At 35.5% G+C, this 18,810-nt stretch overlaps 1 protein-coding gene across 1 annotated transcript in view; it reads right to left on the minus strand.

Moving 5' to 3' along the window:
• Positions 1–18,810, minus strand: part of Cwc27 (CWC27 spliceosome associated cyclophilin) — a 218,236-nt gene that overhangs the window by 160,331 nt on the left and 39,095 nt on the right. The gene's annotated exons all lie outside the window — the stretch shown is intronic.

Below are 18,810 nucleotides of genomic sequence, written 5' to 3' on the forward strand. Positions count from 1 at the left end.
AAAATCCTCTCATTTAGAAGGTTAATGTTGATATAACATTATAAGGCTGATTCTATAGAAGTTGTAAAACTTAGTAGAAAAACTGATTTCTAAATCACATGTTAGAACTAATGAATGAGATTATTTTGTTTGGAGGGAAGTAGATCCTAACATACATATATATTCATGAAAGTCAAACAAATTTTATAAATCTGTCCCTGGATCACTAGAATAGGTATTCCTGATAGAGATGGAGGGAGTTATTTTAAACAGTATAGTATGAAAAGACCTCTTTAATATGGTATTTGAGCAAGGGAATGAATGAAAAGAAGGAATTGTTATCAGAAATATCTCAGGGAAGACAGTTTTAAACTGAGGTAATACAAAATGCAAAGGCCTAAAAGAGATATGAGATTGGTACGCATGTGGAACTGCAAGAAGCATAACAACACTCGTGCAAAGCAAGCTGAAAGAGTAAAATGGATAGAAGTATGACAAAGCAGGTGAGAAAGTGAAAGGTATAAAGACCAGGACACAGAATGAAGGAACTGCCTTTGCCAGAAGGCTATGGACTCAGATGCAAATGTGTAGATTTAGTGTTGGGAAAATGAACAAAGTTCTCTTTCTTTTATTGGGGGGTGAGGTGGGTATTGGGGATTAAACTCAGGGGCACTCGACCACTGAGCCACATTCCCAGCCCTATTTTGTATTTTATTTAGAGACAAGGTCTTGCTGAGTTGCTTAACAACTTGCTTTTGCTGAGTCTGGCTTTGAACTTGCAGATCTCCTCCCTCAGCCTCCCAAGCTGCTGGGATTTCAGGCATGAGCCACTGCACCCAGCCAAGTTCTCTTTTTTCTAATTTTCCTAAGGGAATAACAAGCTGATCAGCCAAAAGTAAGAAGGGGAAGCAATGTTGAGTGTTATAAACTAATGTGATTATCTTTCAGAAAAAATCAGAAAATCAACTAAGAAACCTATCAGAAATAAAGACACGGTTAATCATTTTTTCCCCGCCCACATTCTCACCTGAGGAGACCTATCTTGATAAAAAGCACTTATTTTGTCACTTAGGTTTAGGCTCTGCTACACATAACAGAAAGTCCAAATAATGTGATTAGAACAACTTGAAGGTTAGTCTACCTCATATAGAAAAAGTCTACAGGTAAGCAATTTGTGCTGGAGTAGTGGTTCCACAAAGCCTTCAAGGATCCAGGTTTCTTCTACCTCTCTCATCCCTAGCTCATCCCTAGCTCCAGCAGATGAATCTGTGTGCCAGGTTGGCAGGAGGAGGAAGGAATGAAGGAGGGATAGCCTCTTCCTTCCTTTCTTTAAAAAAGACTGCCTGACTAGATGTGGTGGCACAAACCTGTAATCCTAGCAACTCAAGAGGCTAAGGCAGGAGGATTACAGGTTTGAAGCCAGCCTGAGCAATTTAGCAAGGCCCTAAGCAACTCAGTGAGACCCTGTCTCAAAATAAAAAATATAATGGGTTTGAGATGTTGCTCCATATTTAAACACCCCTGGGTTTAATTCCTGGTACCAAAAAACTGCCTGACATACTTCTCTTTCATCTCATAAGCCAGACTTGGTCAATGTGGCCATGCTTAACTACAAAGGAAACTAGCAAATGCTTTCAGCTTGGCAGCTATGAATCCAGTTGCACACTGGAGTTCACATTACCAACTGAGAAGGGAAGGCTAGATGATGAAGGGACTAAGCCACCTTGTTTCATCAACATACCTCATAGCTTCCCAACTCCCTCTCCTATTAACTCAAGCCAGTAAGATCCTCAGTTTCATGTTTATATTTAGGACACAGAAATCAAGTTGGTTTTTCTTCTGAAGAGCTGATCTGCAATAAGGAGCACATACAGCCTTATAGAAAAAACAGGTTTGCAGAAGCTAGTGAAACAAAAGAACAGAGGAAAGAAGAGAATCTGAAGCTGTAAAAGAGAAAACATAACTTTCTGATAATTGGCTTTTTCATGAGAACTGTACAAAATTATTTTATCTGGATTTTGATAGGGTAGTTACCCTACCCCTTTATATAGAAATTCCTTTACTTAAATTAATTTGAATGTTTCTAATCCCTACAATCAAAAGATTCTTAAGATATCTAATAAAAGTTAGGATTTAATGTGCTGTGCATATAAAGTATTTTTGCAGCACCTGTGAAAGTTGTGGGAGATGTCCATTGTTTTCTTCTAGATCCCTGGTGTAAAGACTAGTAAGACAGAATTTTCTTTAGAATTCTCTACTTTCTAAAAGTCTGAATAATTATAATTTGAATTCCTTCTTTTAAAAAAAATCTGGTAATAGCAATTATATCATCTTCATTATATCTTCTTGATCCTGGAAGAGGACAAAGAAGATGTCAGGAAGATTATGATTAAATTTATTATATGGCCATAGGTATCTAAAGAAACTTTTGATTAATGCATAGTAGATTGAATTACTGTTCCCAACCACTCACTGATACTCCATGTGAAAGGTTTAAACTTCACCCTATTGGTGACCATATTACTTGGTCTGGCCAATGAAATGATGAAGTGACGTGTGCCACTTCTAAGTAGAAACTTTAAGAGCAAGTATATGACACCATTATCACTCTTTCATCCTGCCATGAGTAGCATATCTCAGAAAGTCGCTGCTTCTTCATTCTGGGCCCTAGAATGAAGATGTGGAGCAGATGTACAACTTCCCACCAGGATGCAGAAAAAGCAAGAAAACGAACAGTTGTCTTAAGCCACTGAGATTTGGGATTTTTTGTTGTTGTTGTTGTTGTTACCAAAGCATAATAACCTAAGCTGACTAATAAAGGAAGCAACTGACTCAGAAGCAATTTAGAATGTATGTTTATGTACAGGGATACTGAGGTTGATAAGGAAAGACAATAAGAATAAAAATGTCTAAATGGAGTATTAGTAACATCCAGTGTTCCTGCCTCAGTGCTGTCACCACTACTTAAGTCATTCATTTAAGCCAGAAGCCTAGGAATCACTTAGAATATATTTTCCTTTCAGGTCTCCTACATCCAATCTGTCATCAAGTTTTAATAATTCTACTTGCTTAACTCTCAAATTCATCCCCACAGATACTACCTTAGGTAGTTAGATCATTATTGCTCTTCTTTGGAATAATGTGATAATCTACTAGTTTCTCTTTCTGTTTTAGCCTCCTTCCTCCAATTTATCCCTTACAATTATCCAGAGTAATATATCTAAAATGATATCACACCTTTGGTAGAAATGGTCCAGGTAAATCTCCTAGCTGGACATACATAATTTGGTTCTGACCAACCCCCTCTTTAGGCTTTGCTACTTTCTAACCATAGGACATAAGGCAAGCCATTTCACCTTTTAAGGTCCAGTTTTATTTTATTTGTAAAATAAGTATAACAACTCAAACTATACCTGTAGATTTGTTGTGGGGTTCAAATTGGAGAAAAAAAAAAGTGATCTGACAAAATTTGTAGATGAAGAATATTTGTGGAATAACAGAACAACTCCTTGACTAGAGCACCTATGAACACTTTATAACCCTTACTTATTTATTCACCGTCTTCCTTGACTAGACACTAAGCAACTTGAAAAGAGAATGATATACACTAATCTGTGTATGTTGGGACCTACCACACTGGCACAAAAGAGAGTCTCAATGAATATGCAAAATCCAAGTGATATCTGAAGGGTAGCAAGAAAAGAGAAAAGCTCTCTTGGGTTCTTGTGAAATTTCATGCACTTTTAATTTGGTGCAAAACAAAACCCTTCTCTTTCTTATCTTTCACAACTACACTTGCTGATTTAATTTACAGGTGAATTCACAATGTACAGCCTAGAAAGGCATGACTACTATGAGTTTTTCAAAATTCTTCCATATGAATGCATTTGTTCTAATGAAGAAAACACTTCGTTAAATGATAAATAACTTAATGTTTTTCTGTACATAATCTCAATGGATTTCAAATGTATAATTTTATTCCCTATAAACAACTGATGCTGTGAGATCAAAAGATCATAACTCTCAAGGGTAATATATAAATCAATACGTTCAAATGAGATGTCAATACCTCTTGTCCATTTTGACATAAGAATCTTCTTCCATATGTGCATTTCACTGCTTCCTGTCTGCCATACAAACTCTAATTGTAAAAACAGCAAGGACATCAGACTTCTGGACAATGTAACTTAAGTTCAAGGACTTATTTTGAAGGTGATTCCTTGGATATGGATTAACTGGTTCTCAATGAACTAACTTGGCATTTTAAAAGTGGTATTTTATTTCAAAGAGCCCAAGAAACAGTTGTTGTTTTTTTTTTTTTTAAGAATATCCAAAAATTCTTGCTACAAAACTCCAAACAGAAGAAAAAAGGAGCTTGCCAGAAATACCAAACCATGATATGGTTTATAATTTATACTATTCCAAAATTCTTATCATAATAGATAAAGACAATAAACCAAAATATCTAATCTGGGAGATTATGCAACATTAATTAAAAGAAATAAACTCAATGCTAAAGTGTTATCCCTTTTAAATACTGGCTCTGAGATATGATTTATCTTACCAGCATAAAGGTGATACATATGAAATCAGGCATTTGACTGTTTTTGTCTTGCAAACTGATAATTTTATCTTCAGTTCTTTTTTAACCTGGTATTTTGATCTTTCTGTGAAATATATATACATTACTTACTAATATCCCTAATACTTTGCATGTGTGTCTAGGAGAGTACTTGTCATACTGAATGGCAATTAACTACTTACAATTCCTACTCTTATTATACTACTGTGTTAAAATGTTTTGTGCTTTTATAACAGATATTTGAGACTGGACAACTTACAAAGAATAGGGATTTATTCCTTATAGTTCTAGAGACTGGGAAGTCCAAGGTCAAGGGTCCTACAACTACTAAGGGCCTTCTTGCTGTATCATCCCATAATGAAAGGGAAAAGGGCAAGGAAATAGACAGGTGCATGAGCACAAGAGAAAGAGGGTGTGGGAGGGGGCCAAATTCTTCCTTTTATCGGGAACTCACTACCAAGATAATTAACCTACTTCCATAATAATCACATTAATCCATTCATGAGGGCAGAGCCCTCATGACCTAATCACTTCTTAAAGGTTCCACCTCTTAACACTGTTGCTTTGAGAATTGGGTTTCCGAGACCGGAGCAGGAAGCCGCGACAGCCGCCCAGCCAGACCGGAGCAGGAAGCCGCGACAGCCGCCCAGCCAGACCGGAGCAGGAAGCCGCGACAGCCGCCCAGCCAGACCGGAGCAGGAAGCCGCGACAGCCGCCCAGCCAGACCGGAGCAGGAAGCCGCGACAGCCGCCCAGCCAGACCGGAGCAGGAAGCCGCGACAGCCGCCCAGCCAGACCGGAGCAGGAAGCCGCGACAGCCGCCCAGCCAGACCGGAGCAGGAAGCCGCGACAGCCGCCCAGCCAGACCGGAGCAGGAAGGCGCCAGCCGCTCAGCCAGACCGGAGGAGGAAGTCCGGTCCCGCCCAGAGCGCTAGTCTCCAGGAAGCCCATCAACCCTTAAAACCCATCAAAGTGGGTGTGGCTACCAGCACAGTTGCGGCTGATCCAGGTACCCGGTTTCCAACTCCCCCACCCTTAGCTGCGATAACTCAAAATATTTCCCACAAGCTTTTGGGGATTGTAGCTATCAACACAAAACAACAACTCTAGAGGCACCTGGTTTCTACCTCAGAGACTAGAGTAGGGAAGATACAGGTGGAAGCTCATTTCCCTTCACACTGGCTATACCCACCACCCTGAATACAGAGGCTCAAACTAGGAATAGACAACGCCACCTACTGGAAGCAAGGAAAACAGTGTTCTGAGAGACTCTTTTTTTTTTTCCTCTCTTTCTCTTTTCTTCTCTCTCTTCCACAACTTCAGCATATGTGAAACCAAGAACTGAGCATGAACAACTGAACTACCAAAGTAATATAATATAGAGGAATTGCATATACCCCACCTCCCCCATTTTTTTTTCTGTATTTCTATCTTACTTCCCTTTCCCTTCTCTTATTTCTCTTTTCTTCCTTGTTATTTCTTTTCTTTTCTTTTTTTTTTTAATTCATATTCTCTCTATACCACTTTCAATCTCCTAACTTTTGCTATCTATACATAGGGTAACTATCTAAATAGGAGGTTGAGTCTATACATTCTTCCATAAATTACCAGTCGAGTGGTTAGAGTTCTCCAAAGGTGCTAAGTTAGTTTAACCTCATTCCCTCACTCCTTTCTCTTTAAGTATAACATCCTTCGTCTGAAATTAAGTTTTCTATATGCCACCAGATATGGTACGCCTTTTATGAAACTAAGGAATATATTCTTAAGTAATAATTAAATCCAACATCTATAGTCTTAGAATCTAACTATAAATGTATTAATAATGAAAACTTGTCCTTAGATAATGTACTGTTGATATTGGGATCTGTTAACATTGTCTTTCTCCGAAAAAGAGGGATATTGGAGCTATTCAAGAACAATACAAATATATAAGGGGAAAAACATTAACTCAACAGTTTCACAAAGCTAGAAAGAATCATGAGCAGTATGAAAAGACAAGGAAAGAAAGGACCACAAACAATACAGGTCAATTCAACATTAGATGAGGTAATATCTGCAGCTGATGGAATGTCAGACAAAGAGTTCAGGATATACATGCTTCAGATGATCTGGAGTCTCAAGGAAGACATTATTCATCAAATTCAGACAATGAAAAATCACTTGGACAATGAATTACATAAACAAATCCAAGAAGCAAAAGATCAACTCTATAGGGAGATAGAGGATATTAAAAACAAACAAACAGAAATCCTGGAAATGCAGGAAACAATAAACCAAATTAAAAACTCAAATGAGAGTATTACCAGCAGAGTAGAACACTTGGAAGATAGAACATCAGACAACGAAGACAAAGTTTTTCAACTTGAAAAGAACATAGACAGCTCAGCGAGAATGTTAAGAAATCATGAGCAGAACATCCAAGAATTATGGGATAACATCAAGAAACCAAACCTAAGAGTTATTGGGATACAAGAGGGTACAGAGGTCCAAACCAAGGGAATGAGTAATCTATTCAATGAAATAATACTAGAAAACTTCCCAGACTTAAAGAATGAAAAAGAAATCCAAATACTAGAATACTACAGGACACCGAATATACAAAATCATAAGAGATCCACACCAAGACATATAATAATGAAGATGCCCAACATACAGAATAAGGAGAGAATCTTAAAAGCCACAAGAGAGAGGAAGCAGATTACATTTAAGGGTAAACCAATCAGGATAACTGCTGATCTTTCAACACAGACTCTGAAAGCTAGAAGATCCTGGAACAACATATTTCAAACGCTGAAAGAAAAAGGGTTCCAACCAAGAATCATGTATCCAGCGAAATTAAGCTTCAGGATTGAAGATGAAATAAAAATCTTCCACGATAAGCAAAAGTTAAAAGAATTTGCAGCTAGAAAACCAGCTCTTCAAAACATCCTTGGCAAAACATTACAGGAAGAGGAAATGAAAAATAACAATGAAAACCAACAACGGGAGGTAGTACAATAAAGGAAAAACTAAGCATAGAGGAAAAACTAATCATGTTAAGTATCATACATAACCAAATATGGCTGGAAATACAAACCATATCTCAATAGTAACCCTAAATGTTAATGGCTTAAATGCACCAATCAAAAGACATAGGCTAGTAAAATGGATTAAAAAAAAAAATCCAACAATATGCTGCCTACAGGAGACTCATCTGATAGGAAAAGACATACACAGACTGAAGGTGAAAGGTTGGGAAAAATCATATCACTCATACGGACCCCGGAAGCAAGCAGGGGTGTCCATACTTGTATCAAATAAAATAGACTTCAAGCCAAAGTTAATCAAAAGGGATAAACAAGGACAATACATACTGCTCAAGGGAACCATACACCAACAAGACTTGACGATCATTAATATATATGCCCCAAACAATGGTGCAGCTACGTTCATCAAACAAACTCTTCTCAAGTTCAAGAGTCTAATAGACCACAACACAATAATCATGGGAGATTTTAATACACCTCTCTCACCAATGGACAGATCTTCCAAACAAAAATTGAATAAAGAAACCATAGAGCTCAATAATACAATAAATAACTTAGACTTAATTGATATATACAGAATATACCACCCAACATCAAGCGGATACACTTTCTTCTCAGCAGCACATGGATCCTTCTCAAAAATAGACCATATATTATGTCACAGTGCAAAGCTTAGCAATTACAAAGGAGTTGAGATACTACCATGCATTTTATCTGATCATAATGGAATGAAATTGGAAATCAATAATAAAATGAGAAAGGAAAAACCCTACATCACATGGCGATTAAACAATATGCTACTGAATGAACAAAGGGTTACAGAAGACATCAAAGAGGAAATTAAAAAATTCTTAGAGGTAAACGAAAACTCAGAAACAACATATCGAAATCTTTGGGACACTATGAAAGCAGTACTAAGAGGAAAATTCATTTCATGGAGTTCATTCCTTAAAAGAAGTAAAAGCCAACAAATAAATGACCTCATACTACACCTCAAAGCCTTAGAAAAAGAAGAACAAATCAGCAGCAAATACAGTAGAAGGCAAGAAATAATTAAAATTAGAGCAGAAATCAATGAAATCGAAACAAAAGAAACAATCGAAAAAATTGACAAAACTAAAAGTTGGTTCTTTGAAAAATTAAATAAGATTGATAGACCACTAGCCACACTAACAAAGAGAAGAAGAGAGAGAACCTAAATTACTAGCTTACGGGATGAAAAAGGCAACATCACAACAGACAATTCAGAAATACAGACGATAATTAGAAATTATTTTGAAACCCTATACTCTAATAAAATAGAAGATAGTGAAGGCACAGATAAATTCCTTGAGACATATGAACTACCCAGATTGAATCAGGAAGATATAAACAACCTAAACAGATCAATATCAAGGGAGGAAATAGAAGAAGCCATCAAAAGACTACCAACCAAGAAAAGCCCAGGACCGGATGGATATACAGCAGAGTTTTACAAAACATTTAAAGAGGAACTAATACCAATACTCCATAATCTATTTCAGGAGATAGAAAAAGAGGGAGAACTCCCAAATTCATTCTATGAGGCCAATATCACCCTGATTCCCAAACCAGAGAAGGACACCTCAAAGAAAGAAAACTACAGACCAATATCCCTAATGAATTTAGATGCAAAAATCCTCAATAAAATTCTGGCAAATCGTATACAAAAACATATAAAAAAGATTGTGCACCATGATCAAGTAGGATTCATCCCTGGGATGCAAGGCTGGTTCAATATACGGAAATCAATAAACGTTATTCACCACATCAATAGACTTAAAGATAAGAACCACATGATCATCTCAGTGGACGCAGAAAAAGCATTCGACAAAGTACAGCATCCCTTTATGTTCAAAACATTAGAAAAACTAGGGATAACAGGAACTTACCTCAAAATTATAAAAGCTATATATGCTAAGCCTCAGGCTAGCATCATTCTAAATGGAAAAAAACTGAAGGCATTCCCTCTAAAATCTGGAACAAGACAGGGATGCCCTCTCTCACCACTTCTATTCAATATAGTTCTCGAAACACTGGCCAGAGCAATTAGACAGACGAAAGAAATTAAAGGCATAAAAATAGGAAAAGAAGAACTTAAATTATCACTGTTTGCGGATGATATGATCCTATACCTAGAAGACACAAAAGGGTCTACAAAGAAACTACTAGAGCTAATAAATGAATTCAGCAAAGTGGCTGGATATAAAATCAACACGCATAAATCAAAGGCATTCCTGTATATCAGCGACAAATCTTTCGAACTGGAAATGAGGACATCTACCCCATTCACAATATCCTCAAAAAAAAATAAAATACTTGGGAATCAACCTAACAAAAGAGGTGAAAGATTTATACAATGAAAACTACAGAACCCTAAAGAGAGAAATAGAAGAAGATCTCAGAAGATGGAAAAACATACCCTGTTCATGGATAGGCAGAACTAACATCATCAAAATGGCAATATTACCAAAAGTTCTCTATAGGTTCAATGCAATGCCAATCAAAATCCCAACGGCATTTCTTGTAGAAATAGATAAAGCAATCATGAAATTCATATGGAAAAATAAAAGACCCAGAATAGCAAAAGCAATTCTAAGCAGGAAGTGTGAATCAGGAGGTGTAGCGATACCAGATTTCAAACTGTACTACAAAGCAATAGTAACAAAAACAGCATGGTACTGGTACCAAAACAGGCGGGTGGACCAATGGTATAGAATAGAGGACACAGAAACCAATCCACAAAATTACAACTATCTTATATTCGATAAAGGGGCTAAAAGCATGCAATGGAGGAAGGATAGCATCTTCAACAAATGGTGCTGGGAAAACTGGAAATCCATATGCAATAAAATGAAACTGAATCCCCTCCTCTCGCCATGCACAAAAGTTAACTCAAAATGGATCAAGGACCTTGATATCAAATCAGAGACTATGCGTCTGATAGATGAAAAGGTTGGCTCCGATCTACATATTGTGGGGTCGGGCTCCAAATTCCTTAATAGGACACCCATAGCACAAGAGTTAAAAACAAGAATCAACAAATGGGACTTACTTAAACTAAAAAGTTTTTTCTCAGCAAGAGAAACAATAAGAGAGGTAAATAGGGAGCCTACATCATGGGAACAAATTTTTACTCCTCACACTTCAGATAGAGCCCTAATATCCAGAGTATACAAAGAACTCAAAAAATTAAACAATAAGAAAACAAATAACCCAATCAACAAATGGGCCAAAGACCTGAACAGACACTTCTCAGAGGAGGACATACAATCAATCAACAAGTACATGAAAAAATGCTCACCATCTCTAGCAGTCAGAGAAATGCAAATCAAAACCACCCTAAGATACCATCTCACTCCAGTAAGATTGGCAGCCATTATGAAGTCGAACAATAACAAGTGCTGGCGAGGATGTGGGGAAAAGGGTACTCTTGTACATTGCTGGTGGGACTGCAAAATGGTGAGGCCAATATGGAAAGCAGTATGGAGATTCCTGGGAAAGCTGGGAATGGAACCACCATTTGACCCAGCTATTGCCCTTCTCGGACTATTCCCTGAAGACCTCAAAAGAGCGTACTACAGGGATACTGCCACATCGATGTTCATAGCAGCACAATTCACAATAGCTAGACTGTGGAACCAACCCCGATGCCCCTCAATAGATGAATGGATAAAAAAAATGTGGCATTTATACACAATGGAGTACTACGCAGCACTAAGAAATGACAAAATCATGGAATTTGCAGGGAAATGGATGGCACTAGAGCAGATTATGCTAAGTGAAGCTAGCCAATCCCTAAAAAACAAATGCCAAATGTCTTCTTTGATATAATGAGAGCAACCAAGAACAGAGCAGGGAGGAAGAGCAGGAGGAAAAGATTAACATTAAGCAGAGTCATGAAGTGGGAGGGAAAGGGAGAGAAAAGGGAAATTGCTTGGAAATGAAAGGAGACCCTCATTGTTATGCAAAATTACATATAAGAGTTTGTGAGGGGAATGGGAAAAAAATAAGAAGAGAAATGAATTACAGTAGATGGGGTAGAGAGAGAAGATGGGAGGGGAGGGGAGGGGGGATAGTAGAGGATAGGAAAGGTAGCAGAATACAACAGTTACTATTATGGTATTATGTAAAAATGTGGATGTGTAACCGATGTGATTCTGAAATCTTTGTAATGTTTTGAATAAAAAAAAAAAAAAAAAAAGAGAATTGGGTTTCCCACATATGAACTTTGGGCACAAGTTTAAACCACAGCAACTATGTTATGAACATGTGCAGACAGAAACCATTTCCCCTATATTTCATTTTCCTGGAACCTATCATATAATAGTTCTTGCACACTTGGCAATAAGAATAACATATTTAAGAATAGTATGGTTAGGAGAAAAAGTATTTTTTTAAAAATTAAGTTCTAGTAAAAGCATGCACACTTCATCAAAACCAAGACTAGCCCAAAGTTTAGCATTTGCTGTTAGATCCAAACATTTCCTGAAAATACACTATAATACTGTACCAAACAATAATTGCAAATTTTCTTTATTTACAGGCAAATTACACTGCATTTAGATCTTGCATTTCTAGTTCTCTTCTTTTTTTACTGTCCTCTTCAGTCCAATATCTTGGGGAAAAGAGATGAAAGGAAACAAAAATACTCCACCTGGTTAACTTTATTTCTTGCCTGTAAATATTGTGATGAGGTAAAGAAGGGGTCATCTTAAAGATGATGATTTAAATTGATTTGTTAGAATGTGGATTTCAATATTTGTTACTATACTCTCTTTTAAGTTTGTACTATTATTTAAAAATATGTACTACCTTTTACGTTTTTTAAAATGTAAATACTGAACTACAATTTTGAATATCAAGCAAAGTTTATATAGGACTATTCTATATTTTTTAAGTCTGACCATAAAATAAGAAAAACCAAAACACAAAGTATACTATGACTCAAAAATCCTCTGAAAGAAAGCTTATCAATTACTATGAGAGGTCTAGAAATCCTGGGGGGGAAAATAATTCAAAGTGCAATAAGAAATGCTAGTACATATCACAAATCAAACAAAGATAGATGAGAGAGACTAAAATTAGTAGCAGCTCATGTAAGCGTTCATACAGGCCTCAGAAGATATAACTACATTATTTATGACTGTATTATCCTTGATTCATAATTTAAAGTATAATTAATTCATAAGATCTTCAACCTCAACTTTAATATGTTACTATCATTATAGTGAGATACTTCATATTTAGTCAACCCAATACAGCTCATTTGTAAACTGTAAATTTTACCAAATAAGAGAGCTGTTTCATGAAATAAAAACAATGCTGCAGTCAATTAAATATGTCAGGTAAATAGAAGATCACTGATAAAACCAGAACCTGTTCAAACACCAAGACTGAAACTTAAAAGACTACAAGTCTGTCAAGATTTCCTTGATTTATATTTCAATTTGATGAAAATAAAGTTAGAAAAATAATCACAATAAAATTACAGATAGATATTATGTAATAAGAGATAGCCTTTTCATGATTGTAATCATCACAACAAAGAACTGACTTCTGACTATCTGGTCTGCTTGTTACATCTGATGTTACTGTCTAGTCATTTATTATGAATCAATAAACAAATGCTGAAAACAAGCAGGGCAAAAGGCTCAATTTGGGTTATATGATTAATTTGCAGCTGTTGAGCTCCACCTACAGGTAACAAAAAGATTCTTCACAATAAACTTTAAAATAGGACTTTCTGAAAAATAAGCTGCAACTGTCTCAAAAGCTTAACAAAATTTGGATATACATCAGAATAAACTAGAGTGTTTTTAAATTTATATTTTGGCTGTAAATAAAGAATTCTGATTAACTTGATCGGGGATAGGGCCTGTTCTTAGGTGATTAAATGTACAAACAAGACTGACACATTGATTTAATACTTTACCAACACACATCTTTTAAAACATCAGGTATACTCAAAATCATATTTTTTCTTCTTACATTATTTGATTCTCACTAAAATAACCTTGTAAATTGACCTTCTCACTAATCTTTCAAGATTTAAATCAAGTAAGATAAATTCATAAGATCTGATGTAAACACCTCTGTCATACTGCGAAAGGATCTAAGTTCACCCTATGGAAATACCTTCTACTTCTACATTATTCTTCTAAACCTTAGAGGCAATCAAGGGAATATGTGTTGAAGAGAAGGATTCTCATTTCTGGATGCACATTAGAATATTTGGAGAACTTTTAAAAATACTGTTGCCCTAAATCAATGCATGCTCATAGAAGTTAGAAAAGTGTTTAGGAGAAAGTGATCAAAATGGGGGGCAGAAGAGGATTTCTGAATAATGGCAATTTTTCTTTTCATGATCTGGGTAATGGGTATATGGAAGCATGTAGTTTACAAAAATTTGGCAAGTTGTATAGCATGCACTATGAAATATGGTTCATATAGCCATAATCTGCATGTATATTACACATAAATTAAAAGTGAAAAAGAAAAAAAAGAAATAAAGGATGTGTCCAAATTTCACCTCAGACCAAATGATTCAGAATCGCTATTTATGGCCTTGGCATCAGTATTTTTTAGTGCTTCCTTAGAGAATCTAATGTGAAATTGGGAGTGAGAACCTATAATAAACACAACATAATAATTTATTTATTCATCTACTCATTCCACAAATTCTAATGACCAATCACCATATGCTCATTGAGAATAAGACGATATTTCTAAAAGAGCTTAGTTACTTCAGGCAAAGAATAGACAAATCAATAAATCCCATGTGAAATACAAGCAAGTTATAGGATCCAGAGGAGAAAATGGTTTGTCAACAAAGGATTTACCCAGCCTTTATTCATTCATTTATATAAATATTTGGGTATCTATAAGATTTCGCCATGAAGATAAAAAGAAAAAATGGATACATTCAAGGAAGTATAAGGATATACAAAGAAGAAAAAAAAAGTATAACTTAATATCATACTCACTAACATGCAAGTGTGACTAGGGGGCAATAAGTATACCCTCTAGAGTTAGAGAATATAGTACCAAGCTGTGACCTTGGAGCTAATATAACATAAAACTTGAGTTGCAGTTAAGTTTCAGTACAGAAAATAATTAGTATTCCAGTCAGATGCGGTAGTATATGCCCACAATCCCAGGGACTGAGACTGAGGAAGGAGGATCACAAGTTTGAAGCCAGTGTGGACAACTAGTGAGATCCTGTCTCAACATAAAAAAATTAAAAAGGGTTGGGGATGTAGCTCAGTGGTCGAGCACTGAATTCCCACTCCCCCTAATGTCCCCAACTTAGGATTCTACAAAACTGCTTCTTAAAACATTAATGTACTGTACATACAAACCACCTGGGGATCTTGTTAAAGAGCAGATTCTGATTCAAAAGGTGTGGGGTGGAATCTGAGACTAAGTTCCTACATTATACTAATGCTCCTGAATCACATACAACAATTTAAATGGCAAAATTCCTGAGGAAAATGAGTTTCAAGAGGGAAAAGATAATTTCCACAGCAGATAGACCACACACACACACAAAAAAAAAAAATTAGAAAATCCCATTTGATTTGCCTGCAGATCGCTTTTATGAAAGTAATTTCAGTCAAGTGATGGAAGGAAAGCCAGATGATATGGACTTAGAAATACATGAAAAAGTAAGGAGGTGGGACAGGAAATAAAATAGAATGCTTTTCTTCCCACTCTCAAATGCTAGACAGGCTTAATTGTATTCACAAGCTGAGGGAAAGGACAGTTGAAAGGAGAAAACTGAAGGCAAGGGAGAGGATAGTCCCTTGTGAATGGGCAGAGAGATTCCTTCATTTCAAGCACAGAAGGAGGTGTGAATTGGTCTAAAAGGGTAAGAGGAAAGAGAAAAGAGTAAGAGTTGAAGAAGTTTCCTTTTATTTTATAAAACAGGAAGCTAGGTGATGTGCTGAGAGTGAGCTGGAGGTTTGATGTAAACATTGTGGGGCTTAAGATAAGCACAAATGGCACAGCTGAGGCTGGAAACTAAAACTCCACTTGTACGCAGCTATGTGATTCTGTTGGAACAACATCCATAGTCAAGATATAGGCATATCAAAATGGGTTGAACAAGAAAGAAAGATAAATTGATGTTTTAAAAAATAGGGGAGGCAAGGAAAATCCTAGAAATCCTAGAAAAATCAGAATAGGTATAAGGTTACGTATTCCATAAGGACAGAGTCAGGGAAATTTTGGATTTTCCCTTGAACCCCTAAGTACTTTTCAAAGACATGACCAGAGACATTGAGAATACATTATTAGGGGAAGATTCTACTGTATTTTTTTGTTGTTGTTGAAAATTACATTGTCAAATACCATTCTCCAGCTTAAATATTATGTACTCAGTAAACCTGCTTGTAGGTTTTAACATCCAAAGTGATAAACAACTTTAACAGATTCCAAATGTTTTCTTACCAAGAGAAGCAATACCATAAATATTCAGTAAAAGTATACTTTTGAAGAGCTCCTTGCCTAAAGGGCTGGTAGGCTAGTCTAGTCTCTGATCCCACTGCTCAAATAAGAAAATTACCGAAGGATAACAGAGTAAGTATTTCAAGTACATCCAGATGAAAGTTTGTATACATCCAGAACACTGATTTGAATAGATGATGATTTCACACTGACCTCTTTTTTTGACTATACCCACTGTAACTCAAACTAAGCAGTGAATTTCCTTTATATATAATTATTCTTTTGCCACATTATAATATTTTAAAACTTGGGAGTTTCTTGTTTTTTGTTGTTGTTTTTTATTTATTTTTTTAACTATAAAATTAACTCCAGAAACTTAAGCAATATTGAAGCTGGTATAACTAACAAAAAGTACTAACGGTTTTGGAAATTTTCTGAACTTAAAAATATGTGATCATGAGATAATCATGGAAATTTCTAGAACAGAAAGAAAAACTGAATTTTCTCCTAAAATCTATATTTTCTCCTCTTGTCTGAACTCTTTTATTTTTCTTTTGTTTCTTTTTGTGGGTAGGAGAGGTAGGAAGAAGGAGAGAGAGAAAAGCATTTCAAAGTTGAAAATATGGGGTGAAGAAAAGAACAGTTTTAAATAAATGTTTGCACTATATTTTATAGGTTCATTTTGCCAACTACTTTATTCTAAAAGATAAGATCAAATAATGCCTACAATGTTCATGTATTTATCTAAATTTTTAAGTCATCTTGGGAGTTAATTTTCTCATTTAATTTACTTTTCTTGGTAGACCCTTAAACCATTTGAATATAGTTTCTTCCAATACAATGAATATACAAAATACTCATACAGTTAATGTTATCTGATTTTAACTGTGCAAATTATTCTCACCTATAAAAAAGGAAAAATTGTTAACATGAGTGGATACTACCAAGACATTCCTATGTAAAGAATTATCATAAAACTAAGCTTCAAATGAGATTGAGAATATTTCTTATTATTTAAACCCATGTTCATGCAAATTCTATAAAATAGCAAGTTCCTTAGTTCAGCTCACACCATCTCTCATGTGGATTTACTGAAAAAGCTTTCAAACTTGTCTCCTCCATTCTCCCCTCTCATTATGGACCAATCATGTAGAAGCTCTAAACCCTATTCTGATGCTAAGTGCAGGTGGGGCCTTTGGAAGCCAATTAACTGTACACCCCCATGATGAGATCCCTCTTTCTCTGTCATGTAAAGTCACAACAAGAAAGTGTGAATAGGGTCCCCACCAAGAAACAAACTGGCTAGCACTTTGATTTTGATCTTCAGTGTCCAGAGCTGAGAATAAGCGTCTGTTGTTTAAGCCACTAGTCTATGGTATTTTATCAGTTTCTTTACCAACCCAACACACCCTTCCATAAATTCATTCTCCCCACTAAATACAATCTCAATGTATCATTCACCTGTAAAAACTTTTAAATGGCCCCCACTAGTCTCCCAATCAAGATCATGTTTCTACATCTAGCCATCAATGCTGTGTTTGCTCATTAGGCCCATATAATAACAGGATCCTTTAAGGATAACCCTTTGTTTTAAAAATGAACATATTTTGCAAAACGTAATCTCCTAATTATTTGTTATTAAGCAACCAATTTTATAAAGACTATTATGAAAGTTACATGTAAAATAAGCTTTATTTAGTTTTTACAGAAAACTCACTTTTGCCAAATTATAATTTACATTAATTACTGCATATGTAAGTATTTAAAGTTACACAAAAACCAAGAAGACATAGTCAAAGGCCTAAGGAGCATTTAAATATAATATAAATAAGTATGTGGTTTATTTATTTGAAATTTAAAGGTTTTGTTCTATTATAAACTTAATCTTTAAAAGTTAGACACACTGCCTTGAGTGAGAGAGAAAAAAACATTATACATCCTTGATTATACTGATGATCTGACTAAAAGTTAGAGAGTCAATGGGAGGCTCTAACTCCATGTATGTAGAAGCATCTATCTGATCACTAATATCTTCCCTCAGTTTGGCCCAAAGTTAATCTACATTAAACTATTCAACAGTGATTACTTGACTGCCAGGTGAATTCAGCTGGGGGAAAAAAAAGAGATAATTAAATACCATTTCTGAATGCAAAAAGTTCTACCTTCAGGGAAAATTCCTAAGAATCACTTTTGTTTCTGGTTACAAAAAGAAAACTGAAGGACCTATGCAATGAAAATTTGCTTTTTTTTTTTCCTACATGAGGTTGAAAAATATAATAGAAAAAAGTGTTATTTATATGTAGTTACATCTGTCTTACCCAGATGTAGACCATCTGAAGAAAACAAATACCATTACTTTCATAAAGCAACATTTAAAATGTATACCATTAAGTGTGATCATAGAATCATAAAGAGGATTTTTTCAGTTGAGTTGAATTTCAGAAGAATAAAACATTGAGTCACAAAATCCAACAAAATTTTACCACCCAACAGTGAATTCCTCATCATTTACTGAAATTTCTTTTATGATACTACTGAGATTAGGAGGGGTATGTGGTATTTGGTAAATCAGACCTGAAAATACACTTAAGAATACTTTCAGTCCCACACACTTTCTTCACCAATTTTGATAAATTTTAGTCACTTAAATTGTTTGAGGATGTCTCTTTTCTTTCTATGAAAATGATTCAACTATTCTCGTTGGTATTAAACAAACACAACTTTCTACATCTAGCTAATACATTGCTTTCCCTACATA

The sequence above is a fragment of the Callospermophilus lateralis genome, chromosome 5 (assembly GCF_048772815.1).
Source record: "Callospermophilus lateralis isolate mCalLat2 chromosome 5, mCalLat2.hap1, whole genome shotgun sequence".
Taxonomy (NCBI): Eukaryota; Metazoa; Chordata; class Mammalia; order Rodentia; family Sciuridae; genus Callospermophilus; species Callospermophilus lateralis.